The sequence below is a fragment of the Hippocampus guttulatus genome, chromosome 12, assembly GCF_054856545.1.
Source record: "Hippocampus guttulatus isolate MCC_2025c chromosome 12, RoL_Hgut_1.0, whole genome shotgun sequence".
Lineage (NCBI taxonomy): Eukaryota > Metazoa > Chordata > Actinopteri > Syngnathiformes > Syngnathidae > Hippocampus > Hippocampus guttulatus.
In genome coordinates, this window is record NC_141272.1 from 14,890,001 (window position 1) to 14,902,944 (window position 12,944).

At 42.1% G+C, this 12,944-nt stretch overlaps 1 protein-coding gene across 3 annotated transcripts in view; it reads right to left on the minus strand.

Moving 5' to 3' along the window:
• gpr4 (G protein-coupled receptor 4) overlaps positions 1 to 11,050 on the minus strand; it is an 18,273-nt gene extending 7,223 nt beyond the window's left edge. For all 3 annotated transcript variants that reach the window (XM_086126168.1, XM_086126167.1, XM_086126166.1), the window contains exon 1: positions 10,884 to 11,050. The gene's annotated coding sequence lies outside the window, so the exon portion shown is untranslated. The remainder of the gene's footprint in view (positions 1 to 10,883) is intronic.
• Between the last annotated feature and the right edge of the window lie 1,894 nt (positions 11,051 to 12,944).

A 12,944-nucleotide genomic window follows, 5' to 3' on the forward strand; every position in this document is an offset into this window, starting at 1 on the left:
ACAACTCGGAGAGGTTCAAGGAGCAATAATGTGCAGGCAGGTGTTCTGTGCCACTTACATAACTAATGGGTCAACTGGATTCCTTAAAAAGACACCACCCGATTATGCTATTATGCAGCCTCCAGTCAGGGTGGTGGCAATGTCTCATGCTTTGCTGCCATCTGCAATCATGGGGTTCTCCACCATTATGCAACATTGGGGCCATGCAGCACTCAACATCTGCTGATCACAAGATCTTGTCTCGGGGCTTGAGCATTAGTATTTTGTCGATGTCATTGTGTGGGACAATGTGAGCTTTCCTATACCATCCAGGTCCAGCCAGTCATTGGTACAGCTATGCGGATGACACATGGATTAAAATCAGAAACCACACACACACACACACACCTTTTATTTATTTTTTTTATCACTCGGACCACCCAGTGGAACACAAATCAGGTGTTATCAGAACACTACACCACAGAGCTGATAATATTCCAAGCAGCTCACATGCCAAAAAAGAAAGCACTCAAAACCCGCGGTTACCCCAGGCAGTCGCTTGTAAAAAGTGGATCTAGTTACAGAAGGCACAAGAGTGATGTGGATGAGAATGAAAAGAGCGACAGACTCGTTCCATATGTATCAGGTTTGAAAGAGTGTGAAAGATTTTTAACCAACGTAACATTCCAGTACACTTTGAAGCTGGAAACACGAAGGCTGGTTCCTTCCGTAGACGGGACACCACTTACCCAGAATGACAATCTGGTGAGGAATCAGTGAGGAACGCACTGATGTGTATATTGGAGAAACCAAAGAACCACTGAGCCGGCACATGTCATGACATAGAAGCCCTGGGACAAAAATTTACATATTCTGGACAGAGAAGACAGATGCTTGGAAAGAGGAGTAAGGAAAGGCCATCCATGTTAAGAGTGTGTGTGTGTGGGGGGGGGGGGGCTTACAAGAATGAGGTCTTACTAAAAATTGACGATTGTGGGGAAATTTAGCAAAATGCGAACAAGCAAAAATTGAAGACACCCGTGAGCTGTTTTAAATTGTGAGGAAAAAAAACCAGCATATTTCGCCACGTGACTAATATGTTCGCCACTGGGCTGGCCATCCTGTAAAGGAACTCTAGAAAAGCTTTCAAGGATCAAGCATGTCAGCAATGTACGATCTATAAATAGACATGAGCAGACTCAGGTGCTGAGGTTAGACTTGACTGGAGAGTCAAACAAAGACGGGAAGTCCAACAGGGTTGCAAGGAAGTGAGACCTGACTGTCTCACTCACTTTTAGCACAAAGAACCTGACCTTCATTGGGACCTCAGTGACACAGGTGAACCACACTACATTAGCTAACACAGTCATAGTGTCAACAGCGCTCCCCTCAGGCATCAAACAACATATCAGTAATGGCAAGACCAGACTGTGCTTGTATTAGCGACAAAATGTAAATTATTGGTATTGTGTCTGCCTCTACTTCACTTGTAATGGGACAACGTAAAATATCAATATTGGTGTTGGAAGCAACAGCTGAGATTTTATTTCGTATCAGTCAGGAAATGTGAAGTGTCGGTATCATATCAGTATCTGCAATACCAGCTTCCTGGTATCAATATTTGTATTGACAATAAAAGCCTCTATTTAAGTTGTACCTGTAACTAATTGTGAAGTATTGGTACTGATACCGGTGATACCAGCCTCTCTTTTACTTGTATCAGTAAGGATTTGTCATTTATTAACATTGGCAAGACGAGCCTGAAGGAAATGTAAAGTTTTGGTATCCATATAAAAATGAATGTAAATGTACTGATTATGGTATCAGTGATACAAGCCTCTATTTTACTTGTATTCCTAAGGAAATGTAAACTATCGCTATCAATGTCAATATAGGTGAATATGCTGGACTCTATTTTATTTGTATCAGTAGCTAAATATAAAGTGGCGGTGTCACATAAGGTGTCTATCCATATCGATACATGTGATACCAGCCTCTGTTTTAATTGTACATGTTATAGGAACTGCAAAGTGTCTTTCTCAAGAGTGTGTCGGTGGTACCAGCTTCTTTCTTAGGCTTATCGTTCTCAGCAATAACAGCATCATATTTACTTATATCAGTGAGGATTTGAGAAGTATCAGGGTAAATTTCAGTATTGGCGATTGGTAAGGAACAGAAGGAAAGAAAAAATATCAGTGTCAATATCGGCAATAACAAACTCCACTTTACTTGTACCAATAGGAAAGAAGTGATGTATTTGAATCTGCAGCCAATTGGAGCAAAGCAAAGGGTCAGCTGACTTCACGCGTCAGGTGCTTCGCATAGGAGTCACAAATGTTTGCAGCACACTCCATCGTGTTTCAGTTTTAGTATTGAATTGTGTTACCATGGGTGGATACGTCTATACTGAGAGGTACATGCATGTCAACACCCACGACCACCACCACCATCTTGCCTTATCATCTTAATTCTCAACAATAACACCATTTAGAAGCGACTGTGCGGTAATTATGTGCGGATATTCTCCACGTGTGTGTATGACAAAAGCCTGTTTAAATAAAGATTCTGACAAAACACACACATACACACACTCCTTTCTTTCCTTCCTTCTTTCCTGTTGGCTCACATAAAACCCTGCAAAGGCATTTGTGGAATTTCAGGTGCGGTGCCAGACTGAGAATGAAAACACAATGACATCAGTAAACTTTTTGATGGTGTCACTTCCTGTGTGGAAGTCCAAACTCTTGACAGAAAGTCTGCGGCCAAATGAATAATCAAAATATCAGGAAGAGTTGTCAGGATGATGTAGTACAATTGCTGCCTTTATTAATCTCCTGACAAACAGGCCCGAAAATTCACCAATGTTTGCAAAACTTGCGTTCCGGTAAAATCTTGTGTTTTTTTTTTAGAGGTCCCCAACACAACCATCTAAAACTCACTCAAGTTGTTCTCACTCAGTAGCGGCCTTTGAAAGTTAGAGAAAATCATCTCTGACACCTGTTTCTCCAATTGACATAAAATTGGTTGCACAAAAGAGGATGAACGACGTGAAGTCTCAAGACCCTCTTCCTGAAATTGATCAGGAATCCCCCCCGTTTTGTTTTGAAGCAGCAATTTTGAGTGAATTCCCATTCCTGTGGAAAGTTACAAAAAATTAAGCCCCGCCACCAGTCTATTGACACAAAACTGGATGCAATTGAGTTGCGTAATACAAAAAAAGCCCCAAGTACCCATGCCTGGAATGTAGCAGGAAGTCGGCCATTTTGATTCAAAGCACTGAATACTGGGGCTCATACTTTGAATAACTCTGACTAAAATACTGACGCAAATGAACCGCAATTGTCAGTATCCTTGACGGAAAGGCCACACATATCTCAGAGAGTTATCAATAAATAAATACATTGGGTGGAAAAAAGAAAATTGGGTGGACATGTCTATCAAAACAGAAAGTACAAAATTATCCGCATATGACTTAAATGAAATTTTGAACTAAATATTTTTATCAGAGATGCAAGTAAACTTTTTGATGTGATAATTTTTTTTTCTGATTCCGAATCTGCCCTTATTGGTTCTTGAGCACATCAGATTTTCATAATAACAATAATAATAGAAATTTTGCAATATATTTACCGGTAGTCATATTTCTGAATTATGGGTTAGGTTTAGCAAAAGGAGGATTTTTTTTCTGAAACGTCATAGCCATAGGTGGCCCGGTGTGTCAGTGGTTAGTGCATCGACCTCACAGTGCAGAGGTACCGGGTTCGATTCCAGCTCCGGCCTCCCTGTGTGGCGTTTGCATATTCTCCCCGGGCCTGCGTGGGTTTTCTCCGGGTACTCCGGTTTCCTCCCACATTCCAAAAACATGCATTGCAGGCTGATTGAACACTCTAAATTGTCCCTAGGTGTGAGCGCAGATGGTTTTTCGTCTTTGTGTGCCCAGCGATTGGCTGGCAACCAGTTAAGGGTGTCCCCCGCCTACTGCACGAAGACGGCTGGGATAGGCTCCAGCACTCCTCGCGACCCTTGTGAGGATAAGCGGTTCGGAAAATGGATGGATGGATGGATGGATGGATGGTCATAGCCATAAATTACAATGCATGGTAAAATTCGTATTGCACAAGTTTTTATGGGTCAAACTTAAAAAGAAAAAACGAAATATCTCAAAATCTAAATCAGTAACAAAAATACATTTAGGGACACACAAAGCCATCCCTGATCAAAATTTTCTGTTGTCCAGTGTTATCTCGTATTGGATGTCATTCAAAATAGTACATCAAAGAAGTACCCAGTTAGTGCAACCTGCACAAATGTGCAGGTTGAAAATAGCGGGCAATCATTTCACACACAAGTGGAAAACCCATTACATATCTCGCAAGCCTGAAAATGAACGACTAATAATTGTCCACCTTTTGCTTCATTGATCTCATCTCACTGTGATGAGATAACCGTATGTGTGTGTGCGTGTGTGTGTGCGTGTGTGTGTGTGTGTGTGTGTGTGTGTGTGTGTGCGTGTGCGTGTGTGTCAGCGAGAGAGATGATGTATGATATCTCGAGGGTCATTTCGCTTGTAGCATCTGATTTGTTGGCTGAACAAGAGCAGCCAGCTTCCTAATAAACACCAGACACACCCACTAAGGCACACACGCACACGCACACACACACAAAACACACACACACGCACCCACACTTGCAAGTACAAGACAACAAACATGAGCGGCGTCTGGCAAAAAGCCGCACCTCAAACAAAGGACGTGAACCTGAATGGAAGGTTACACAATGTTTTGATGCACAACATGAGGAGAAACTTGAGCCTTTTGACCACAAAAATATCATGTGAGCGAGACCACAAGAAGACCCCAACAAAGGCAAGTCAATTTTGGTGGGCATCAGCCTAACAATACTTTTCTTGTCTAATCCCCTCTACCCTGCGTGGTACTTGTGTTACAATGATATGATAGATTGTGGTGCAATAGTGTTGTGCTTTTTGTGTGCGTGTCAATGCGCTTCCTCTCTCACTTCCTGCGTTCTGTACTTTTGTCTAATTGGTCGCTTTTGTTGTGGTTGTGCATGATGACAGACGTGGTCATGTTTTTCCTCTTTGCATTCCCGTTGCAGTGCAAGACCTCACTCATTATTGATGGAATCTGATTTACTGCTAGTCGCTTAATTATGCCACGTATTCTCGTTAGTAGACAAAAATGAAAGAAGCAAGCAGCACTAAAGAGGCCCTCTTACACCTTTTTCATGGCAAATACTCAAAATGATCATCAGGTCATGTGGTGCGAGGGAAAAAAAGCTGTTTGGGCAGATTAAATTGTACGAGCAATGGAATTTGCCCAAAATGGCTGTTTCTAATCAAAATGTGGCCACTTCCTGTTGAAATCCTCGTATTGGTCCCTGAGACTTTTTCTTGTGTCCTCTTGCTAGAAACATGTCCAACCAATTTCACGGTGGCACTGGTCTGAGGGACCGATTTTTCAAACTTTTCAAGTGACGCTACAGGGTGAGCTTTGGGCGAGTCTTTTTTTTTTTTTCATTTTCACCAAAATTAGACCTTCCTTACACATAACAAAAATAAGATCAACTTCTGACCTTGTAAGACAAAAATAATGCAAAATATAATAATGGAAATATATACAGTATACACAGTATATATAAAATTCAAATATTTTTGTACGGGAGGTATATACAATTCAAATATTTTTGTACGGCAGGGTTTGGGGAATTAATCAAGACTCTGGTTGCCAGTTGGTCATCCCGGTCTAATATAAGTTCTTCAGATTTAGTGGCAATCAGACAAAATCTCTCGTTGGGAGTTTGTCAAGGACCCTGTAATGGTCGGTTCTAAGCAAAATGGCAGTCTTCCTTTCATCTTTTCAGGCTTGGCTTCTTGAGACATTTTTGTGGGTCTAGTCATCATGAACATCTCGCTTTGAGTGACAAATTGTCCCGCCCCCCCAAAAGAAAAAAAATCATATGCTGGCATATTACCAGTTTGGTGTTGGAAGGCAAGTCACCCACCTTGCAAACAACTACGCTTCGCCCACTCACTTCGCCAAGACAAAGTTTGTCTTGGCAAGTCTTTCCCGAGAAGTGGTCAAAATTACCCTATAATGGTGGCTTCGAAACAAAATGTTCCATTTCGGGCTTGGGACCTTGAAACTTTTTGAGGCATCAAATCATGAGAGGCAGGACAACCAAATTCTCATGTTGATAGACGGGGGCAGAATTTTCCATGGCTGAGAAAGGTTTCCTGTGGGATGCCAAGAACAAAAATATCCAATACTTTTAATTCGAGTCAAACTTCTTGATAAGATTTAAATGTAAGCTCTTAACATGATTGACAGCAAACAATTTGCGTTTCCGAGCATCCCCGCTTGCTGAATACATTTGTACCCGCTATAAATACATCACATTAAAATAATTTGTTTTGTTTCTTTAAGAGGCTCATTAAAATTTCATTGAATCATCATTGATGCTTTTCAAACAGCAGAAGAAAATACATCAGCACTCAGGAATTTTCCCATGCTGGATTTCCCGTATCACGGGACCCATTTAGGCTTGATTACTAATTTTTATCGTCCCACAACTGTGCAGTTGCGTAACTAGAGGTCAGAGGTTCTTGAAATAATTCATCGAATTCAATGAGGGTTGACATTTAAAGACCACCCACGTCTCCTCGACTTCAACGCAAACCGTTAACCGCTCGTTTCTTGCAATTAGTAAGACGTCGCCTTGATGTCATCTTGCCGTGGCAACAAAGCACTCCAGCCACCAGCTCGATGTTATTGACATACAGCCGTGTGAAAGAGGAGAAATATTGCCGTTAAAAGCGAGTTGACACAATTGGACATGAAAGAGACAACATTAACCCTTTCATGCGCCCTGTAACCTGATAACATGTTAACTGTCCACTGGAGTAACCGCGGTCTCTGAAAGGGTTGAAATGGAGTCGCAGCTTTCCTCCAACAGGACGTCAAAAGGGCAGTACATGAAGTAACGGCTACTTTTTAACGGGAAATAACGACTTGGAATAGCTCTCGAAAAGGAAGTGACCACTCTTGTCGACCTGGAAGTAAGGACTCTGCTCAAACAGTAAGGCCTCAACTTAAGTCTTATTTGCTGCTACGTTGCTAGCCCCTCGCTCCTCAAAAACAGTGACGCGACTGGGAAATTGTTCCCACACCGCCATGAGGAGCCTTGTTTTAAATATCCATCAAGGAGCTTCCCATAGGCTAGCTTAAATCAAAGGAATGTCTGATGCATACTCTCGAGAAGTCTTTCAGCTCCTCGTCAGTGACTTTGGAAAATAAGCGTGAACCAGCTGGATGCAGGATTTCAAATGAAAGAGTTAAACTATGGGCTCGTCTTATTTGTCTGATTGCAGGTTCCTAGGTCTTTGCTCCTTTGTTTAGATGCTAGCACCTCCCGCCAGAAATTTTCGTCCAGGAGGGAGGAGATTGACAGAGGAGCAAGGCGGGAGGAGGTAGAAATGTTTTAGAGAAATGAGACTTGTTTTAATGGCTGTTTTTTGTTTGTTTATTTGTTTGTTTTTAACCTAATCCATTTGCGAAATCACACATGGCATTGAGGGCCAGATTTTCCTTCTCATGCCTTAGATCAGGGGTGTCAAACTCATTTTTGTCGTGGGCCACATTTTAATTACCGTTTCCCTTGGAGGGCCGTTATGACTGAAACCAAATTTTTTTAAAATCAATAATAACGGTTTAATCAACTATTGTTTTAAGTTACTGTCATGAGGGGTTTGGTTACAATAAAATGTTTACAGTATGTCTCTTATTTATTACATAGGAGAATTTTTAATTTTGGTCGAGATTTTAGCAAGCATCGTGGAAGTTGACATGTTTGATTTGCTTTCGTGGGGCACATAAAATGATGTGGTGGGCCAGATCTGGCCCCCGGGTCTTGAGTTTGACACCTGTGCCTTAGATGCTAGATGCCAACTTTTCTAGAGATTTTCCACCATACTTGACTGTTTTAAATACAAAACGATTTGATGGAGGAGAGGGAACAAGTACGTCCTGGTGACTTCCTGTCCAGGCGTCATGGAGAAGGAGTCATTATGCAATACTAAATAGTTGGTGCTGCTTTTATCTAATCACCAATGAGAGACGTGACGTAATCACATCTGGCTGATAGTCTTCCCTTCCCATGACATCCTCTGGCGTTTATCTTCATGTTCCATGCAGGAACTGGGGCCTTAGAAAAGGTGGAGAGAATTTTGAACGGTCGCAAAATGAAAGAGGCCCCTAACATGTCAGGAAAAGCATCCTAAAACATAACTTTGAAATGATTTATCTTCCTCTCCTTTTTAGATCACAAAATTGCTGGCATTTGAACATCGTCTCTCTTCTCATCATTTCTTTTTCCTAGCTGTGAGGCTTGTTTGTCTCTTCTCGAGCATTCCAGTCACAAGCCGCTAGTGGACGGAGCAAAAAAAAAAAAAATCTCGCATGTGGACCACAGACGTCTGTCCGGCTTGGAGGTCGCAGCTCCAATTTCACAAAGCATCCTTCCTGCCGCGGGGAGATGTTTCTTCTTCACGTTTGATTTGCTCACATTTTCAAGTTCATTACAATGTATATTGGCATCTGGACTATTTTACCTTTTCCTAAAACAAATTTAAAAAATGTTAATGTTCTTATTCCACTTTTATGTCATATTATATTGTGATGTTTTCTACTTAACTCATTCAGTACCAGCCAATTCTGGACCAAGTCTGAAAAGACGTTTTTAAACGTCTTTGGGAGTGAATGAGTTAATCACGAATAACAAACCCATAAAAAGTACCGTATTAGCCCGAATATAAGACAGTGTTTTTTACATTGAAATAAGACTGAAAAAGTGGGGGTCGTCTTATATTCGGGGTCTAGACATTATACCCATTCACAGCGCTAGATGGCGCCAGATATCATTGAAGCGAATGTTGAACTTGACTCCCCAGGCCAAAGTGAACCCCTGTCACGAAGAATAAAAATAAAAATAGCAGCAGCACGAAGAAGAAAAATAAAAAATAGCGGTAAGAAAGAAAAGAGAAGAAAATAATAGAAGAGATAACAGAAAATGGAGAAACATCGCGACAATCTGGAGAAAAGTGGGTCGAAGATCGGCCAGGTTAACCAACCGGCAGCTGAGGAGAAGTTATGATGTAATTTACATTTCAAAAACCAGAAGCCATTCATTTACGAATGTGATTGCACTTTAGTTTACATATTTAAATGTTCAGATATTAAGATTTGAATGAGGCAAAATGTTTTTTCTCTCAAATATATTGTTATAATCATTTGTTTTAGACGTACTGTAATTATTTTCTGTATAAAAATTAATTTGGTGTTCAAAAAGTCTTTTTTCAAACTTGAGTCTTGAAAAAGAGGGGGTTGTCTTATAATCAGGGCCATCTTATATTCGGGCCAATACGGTATATAAAATGACATGAGTTATATCCGCGGCCCTCCGTACTCAAGAGCAGCGCTGTAATGTTCGACATCGATTTGGTCCAAGGATAAATCAACACTAATGACGGAAAAGCCAGCCAATGAGGTGTGACTTTCAAAACCAGGTCTCAACAAGAGGAGTAATACACGTTGACTCCAGTGCCAACTTTACATTCTTATGACAAAGTTTGAATGTGGTCATTAGCTTTGTGTTGTATTTCTTCCTATCAATTAAGCGGAGGAAGAAGTAAATGGCGACGGCGCTGACTTGAGGACAAAGACAAAGCTGAGAAGACTGGGGGGGGGGGGGGGGGGATGGAGCAAACAGGAATTCTGGAGGAGGAACTGAGCAAGCATTGTTGATTGTTGGGAACGTCGGGAAACATTTGGGATTGCCAGACAAACGCGCGCCTGGCGTTGTCTTCTGCTCGACTTGCTGGACGACATCACGCGAATGATATTTAATATGCCATCTGTAAAGGGTTACAAATGTGGCAGGCGGTAGGAAACAAAACGAAAAAGGATGGTTAAAAGGAAGCAGAAATGTCAGGAATGAAGGATGCTATTAAAAGGGGGGGGCGACAGTGACCAAGCGACTATTTCATTGTACGAGCAGCATCTGACAAGTTTCACACCGGCGTTGCAGTGAGCATGCCAATCGATGGGTGGCTTTGCGGAGTGTCGTCCAGTTTGCAGTCCGGCTTGTTTGTATTCATAGTTGGCGGCCTGTGGCGCTGGCAACAAACTCTTTTTGTGATTGTTGTGTGGACAAGTTTTCGTTTCAACACACACAAGAGGTCATGAGGAAGGTTTGTGTCTTAAAGTGACAAAACTAATCCAAGACTCAACACAGAACTGGTTTGTGTGTCACAAGTCCATTCACTACAATAATTAAAAACCCATTTGCCTCCATTAAACACATTAGGATCCTCATCAAATGAGCTTGCTTGCCGTCTCTGCGTATGTTTAAAACACAATTTTAAAAAAGGAGAAAACATTTGTCGCTATTGCTACAGTGCAATGGCCACAGCAATGATAATAATATAATAATTGAACTATACGGAACTGTATATTATACAGTATCGTGCTGTTATTATTATACGATAAGAAATCCTTTATTGGTCTCACAATGGAGAAATTACAATTTACAGCAGCAAAGTTATGAAAGAGAAAGTAGAAGAACAAAATATAGGAGCTGCTGTAAAGGCAGCCACTCTCGCGGCGCCATCTTGAAGTAAAAATATACAGTATATATATTTTTTATATTATATTATATTACTTAAAGCAGAGTACATGGCAACCGAATAGGACCAATACTGTATGGGCATAAGAAAGCTAAAGTGCACATTAAAGAATAGCAATATGTAACAGCAAATTAGCCGGTGGCATTATTTAGATGGCCAGATGAGTGGAAGGATGGATAGACAAATAAACAGAGTTTGTACTCACGTTGACTCTTTTGTCCGCCTCTGAAAAAATAAGCAAATGAAAAAAAGTAAGCTGCAAAAATCCAACAGAGGTAAAGGGGGTGGGAAAAAAGTCCAACTATTCACCGCGGGTAAAAGTGAAAAGAATGGAAGAGTAACACGCACAACAGGCAACGTGAGTCGAGTGGTGACCGCCTGCAGACTGACGCGAAAGAGAGACGGGGAGGGAGGGAAAGAGGCAGGGGGGGGGGGGGGCCATGAGGGTGAGAATGAGTGAATGAGGGAGGAGGCGTAAAACAGCTGCCACACGACATTACTTCCTGTTAAGAGCTCGGCCTGCATGTGCAACCTCCTTTACATTCTACACATGCTATACACGTGGACACACACTCACACATAGACTACCCATACACACATAAAACACATATACACTTGCACACATAGACACGCACACATGGACGCATGCATGTACACTCACACGTTCAAACCGAAAAAAAGACAAGCACACACACATCCAAACCTACATACAAAACCACACGCATTCTCACATGAACATGAACAACCACACACTCAGACACACACACAATACTCACGCACACGTTTGCATGCACATTCACTCGCACACTCAGACACACACACGCAGAGAGTCACATGTGCACACATTAAGTCACAGACAACACGCACACATCAACTGATGGTGCCGACAAACAACCAAATCCGCCTTTTAATGAAAACGATGTGCAGGAATGTGAAGAAGTGGTTTCACGTTCAACGAGTTCTTCTTGGCCGTTGCGTTCAACTGGTCCCCACATGACGACACCTTTGCTTTTCACACAAAACGCGACACCATTGTAAACGTGGGCACTCACAGTAACGCAGCCCGACTAGTCCTTGAACGTGGCTTCTCACGCAGCGGTTCTGCTCACTAGCCACATCAGAAGTCCTACAGGCGATCCGACTTCTGCTTTTTGCATAGGACAGGATGTCAGCGTCAATGTGTGCAATTTCACACAGACCCATGGGAAGAGTGAGGTTTTTTTTGGAGGCTGAACGCAAATAATTGCATGCACAGCAAGCTGTTTAAATCCCATTCTGCACACTCGTATGACAACTTTGGCATACTAGGAGGATGATGATTGAGGTGTGACTGTGAGTGTGAATGGTTGTTTGTCTACTTATGCCCCGAGACTGGCTGGCAACCAGTTCAGGGTGTACGGCACCTACTGTGCGAGTACGGCCGGGTTAGGCTCCAGCACACCCACGACCCTTGTGAGGATAAAGCCGGTGGTCGACTGGTTAGAATGTCGGCCACACAGCGCAGAGATGCAAGTTCTAATTCCATCTACGGCCTTCCTGTGTGGAGTTTGCATGTTCTCCCCGTGCCTACGTGGGCTTTCTTTGTGTACTCACATTCCAAAAACATGCGTGGCAGGTTAATAGAACACTCTAAATTGTCCCCAAGTGTGAGTGTGAGAGCGGATGGTTGTTCGTCTCTGTGTGCCCTGCGATTGGCTGGCAACCGGTTCAGGGTGTCCCCGCCCCCTATTGCCCAAAGACGGCTGGGATAGGCTCCAGCACGCCCCGCGACCCTTGTGAGGATAAAGCACTTCAGAAAATGGATGGATGTACAGAGAGAGAGAGAGAGACTGTATATCCACATAAAGCCTACAACGGACTGAATTGAATTGTTCCCCCGCCTTTTCTTTGTTTTTACTACATTCATTGAGGTGTCAATTTGAATTTGATTAGTTTTTCAGCAAACAGCGTAAAGCAAAACACATGCACCCATGATGTGTGTGAGTGTACGTGTGTGTAAAATCCAACGAAATTAAATGCTTGCTGTTCCCATGAGCTACTCATTCACATCAACAAAGAGCGAACAAAAATATTGGGACACTTACAGGATTTTTTTTTTAAAGCATCCAATTGTCCATAGGCAAGGGACCTCAGAGAGCCGAGAAAATTCTGAAGCAATACGTAATTGCTCACACTTTGGCTTGACAGTTAGTTTTAATCACCTTTGATTTTTAATTGAGTGTACATTCAACAAAAAATAAAACTCAAACCACTAACACGAAGTGTT